Source organism: Belonocnema kinseyi, chromosome 7 (genome assembly GCF_010883055.1).
Source record: "Belonocnema kinseyi isolate 2016_QV_RU_SX_M_011 chromosome 7, B_treatae_v1, whole genome shotgun sequence".
In the NCBI taxonomy this organism is placed as follows: Eukaryota; Metazoa; Arthropoda; class Insecta; order Hymenoptera; family Cynipidae; genus Belonocnema; species Belonocnema kinseyi.
The window spans coordinates 88,390,031-88,394,419 of NC_046663.1; positions in this window are offsets into that span (position 1 = coordinate 88,390,031).

The window sequence follows — 4,389 nt, forward strand, 5'->3', positions numbered from 1 at the left end:
AGAGCGATGCTTTACGACCCGGAGAAACATCAACACCAAGGTTTCTCTCAAGCCTAAAGATCTGCCTGAAATGGATGACGAGCTTCGTGGACATTTTTCCGGAGAATCCGACCTCTGGGCTATCAATTATTTTGTGTATATTGCAGCGAGAGCTTTGGCCGATGCGAACCGTAAAACAAAACCAACGGTTGATCACAAGACCAAAAGACGATTGCATTAACTTGCCATAAAGATAGGCTGGGCAAGACAGTACGCGTCCCGCATTCAGTGTGTGATTGACTACATCACATCTGGCAGGAATTTTACCGCCAAGGTTCGAAAGTTCGCGCGCGAACTCCGGACCTGTTATCACACACTTAACAAGTCAAAGCTGCTGACCATCAGGCAGCATATTGTTGAGAGAATACACTACCGAGGAGGTGAAAAAAGTATTAAGAGGGATCAAGAACTATTCCGCACCGGGACCAGATTGTATCAAACCCTTCTGGTGGAAGAAGCTTTCTTCAACCCATCAGCATTTGGCCCGTATTTTCACCTCGTATTTAAAGTCGGAAGAGCCGATTCCATAGTGGTTGGTGGAAAGGCGCACAATACTCCTGCTGAAAATAGGTAACTTAGCTGACCCGAAGAATTACAGGCCAATAACTTGTCTGAACACACTTTATAAGATATTCACAGCTATCCTAAATTATAGGATTGTTCGGGCAATTGAGCCTGTGTGGAAAGAAATTTACGAACAACGAGGCTCAAAGAAATTCGTAGCCGGATGTCGGGAGAACCTGTTCATCGATAGATGTGTCTGCAAAGATGCAGCATTCTACCAGCGTGACCTATCGGTGGCCTGGATTGCTTATCGGAAAGCTTTCGATTCGACCTCGCATAGACTTATCATCTGTCTTTTGGAAATCATAAAGGTTCATCCGCAAATAGTTAGCTGCATAGAGAGATTGATGCCGCTTTGGAAAACCAGATTTACAATCTCATCTGGAAAAAATCGTGTGACAACCAACAAGGTCACCTTTCAGAGAGGTGTATTTTAGGGTGAAACCATCAGCCCACTCCTCTTTTGCCTTACATTATTGCAACTATCTCTAGCACTTCGCCATTCCGACGGGTACTTGTGCGGCAAACCTGCAGATCGAAATTACAAGGTCACTCATGTATTTTACATGGACGATCTTAAGATCTATGCTAAAAACAAAGAGCAACTACATCTAGCTCTAGGGATTGTCGAACGATATACTAAGGAAATTGGAATGGAATTTGGGTTAGGAAATGCGCCAAGGTTTATTTGAAGCGAGAAAAACTTAATGGCATCCCTGAAGATCCTGAGCTCGTTGATAGAAGCGCTATCCGACACCTTTGCGCTGGAGAGACTTATACATACCTGGGCGTGCCACAGAGCCGCATTCAGGATGTGACATATATAAAGGATACTCTCCGAAGCAAATACAAACGTCTCATCCGACAGATTTGGTCTTCTAAAGTGTCAAAACAGGATTATTCTGGGTACAGCACATAGAGTTGCGAATGGAAGAGATCCTCTTCTTAAAATGGTCAGGAATCACGAAGAAGTGGACAAAGGAGCGTTTCTGTACAAAGCAGCGGAGGAGGCTGCTGAAACACTCGGACTTGACTTCAGTATTAGGGGTATGCAAAATGCATCAAATCTTATCTATCTCGAGTACTCACTCCTGGAAGCCCGGATTAAGAAAGCACTAGAGAAAAACTTTCGGGAACAGCTCCTCGATAAGAGGAGGCACGGTATCTTCCACAGAAATGTGGAGTATCAGTCAATTTCGTGTGAGCCAATTTTTGCTTGCCGTATGATACATTCATACGGCATATTCCTGATGATAGCTGCAGAGCGTGCCATGCACACCCCGAGCATTTAGCTCACATACTATCTAGTTGTCCAACTCACGCGGGAACGACCTACATTCAAAGGCACAATGCGGCACTAAGAGTGCTTTATTACCATCTCTGTTACACTTACGGCATTAACCTTAATATCGCTCCTCTAAATGCTCCTAGGGAAATCGAGTCAGTTGTCGAGAATGGGAAGTGCCGCATATACTGGAACTTTATATTCTCGGCAATTGTTTCTGTTGCTCACTCGAGGCCTGACATGGTTCTTCTTGACTTCGAGAAGCGAACCATGTTCGTTATCGAATTTTCGGCACCAGCTGACAAAAGCATCATAATCAAGGAGAATGAAAAGAAAGAGAGGTATCGAGACCTTATAAGGGAGTTGCAACGATTGCACTCGGAATATTCTGTTAAACTAATCGTCCTTATCTCCGGTACTCTTGGAGGCGCCAAGCTTTCACTTGCTAATGGCCTAAGAAGCATCCCTGCGTGTCAACAATATGCTAAAACACTTGCGGGAAAAATGCAGAAGGCGGTAGTCCTTGGGTCGCTCCGTGTTCTTAGGGTGCACGAGGCTTTTGCTGGATCGTCGTATTGATTCATTTACAGACTGTAACCACCTATCTCACGGTCGTGAGACGTGGTTGTGGCTGAAATTTTACCGCGATTTCGCTGGAAGCGGGTGCAATTTTCCAAATTAGCACCCGCTCCCGGCGAAATCCTGCGGTTGTCCTAATGACAAAATTTAAAATAAATGTGTGGGTGTGTGTGTGTACTGGATACGAGATGGCTTGATGCAAATTGAAAGAGGGTTTTTACATTTAGCGCCCTGCATGGTCATCCAGAGAAGTAAGGGAAATTAGCGCGAAATTCGAAATGTGTAGTTTATGAGAAACAAAAGAAGGAGCAAATTTTATTAGAACATTCATTAGAAGAATATAAATAAAATGAAAAATAAGTATATTCTTTTACCATCTGTACAGTATATAAGTATAGCACACTGTAAAAAAAGTTTGTGGAATTGTAGTACGCTAAACGTATGTAAAAAGTGGACTCACGCGCTGCGGCGTGAAATTAGTATAGAAATGTCTAAAATTTTACAAAAGTGTAAAATTTTCAACTGAATTGAAATTTAATATATTACCTTAAATAAAACAACGGAAAGTGGAAAATTTCTCCAAAATATCAACCTAACTTCAATAACTTAAATCATTAAGATCATATTAAGCATATATTTATAGTTACGGAAGCTTATATGGTATAAAATTTACAATTTAAAATCAGTCACTCGCATTATGCTTTCGCCGAAAGTGAGCTATAAAGTTTGTAAACTGAAATGTGCGTTCGCTCATAACACGCGAACAAACGAGCGAAAAAAAAGCTCTATCGCGAAAATTACACAAATGTGGAATATTATACGAACGAATCTATAATCACTATAAAGTGGAGAAATTTTCTTCAGAAAATAGAAATTTATGCGCAGTCGGTAATTTTACCAGTCTGGGGAATTTTACTATGTACAGCGTTAGTCCTTTTTTTACACACTCTGAATGTAGTGATTTTCAACACGTCGTATGAATTCATGAAAAGTCATAGAATTAAACCTGTAAGAGACGTCATTCTAGACAACATGTAGAAATTTGCTTTCCAACCTGTAATTTTAATGCATCTGAAGTGACATTTTACATGTGGAAATTTACACATTGAAGTGCAATTGTAAAACGTATTTTTTACAGTGTATATAAGAATGATTTCATGTATTTTGTGAAAAATCTTTGTTTCTTGGTGCGAAAATTTAATCTCTTCGGCGGAAAATAAGGTGTTATATAAAAATTCATTTTCTTGGCAAAAAATTCATTTTTAGAACTGAAAATGTAACTATTTCAATTTTTATTGAAAATAATTTTTTTATAGTAATTTTTTAATGTAATTTAATTTAAAATTTAATAAAAATTTTTTTCACGTGATTTGTCATTGCTAAATATTTCGATAATAACTTCTTGGTTAAAAATTTATTTTACTCCTATATTCACTATTCTAAGGTTTTGAGAAGCATTCATTGATTTCAAAGTGTTACGATATAGAGGTGATTTGCAGAAGGTGTTGGTGAAATATAATAAGAATCAATTTACATTAATATTTTGGTACATTTATTACTCTTCTGACATACAATCTATGAAATAAAATAAATATGCATTATACATACATAATAAAATGAAATAAAATTCATACGAACATTGAAGTAAGTCCCACCATAATTATTTCCATTCATTTGATTCCTTTCATTCAGGCATTTTTAAATAAATTTCATTCATTCTTATATACTATACGTATATACTGTACAGATGTTGAAAGCATATACTTATTTTTTATTTGATTTATATTCTTCTAACGAATATTCTAATAAAATGTGCTCCTTCTTTGTTTCTCATAAACTACAAATTTCGAATTTCGCGCTCGTTTCACTTACTTCTCTGGGTGATCATGGAGGGCGCTAAATGTCAAAAACAATTTGCCTTA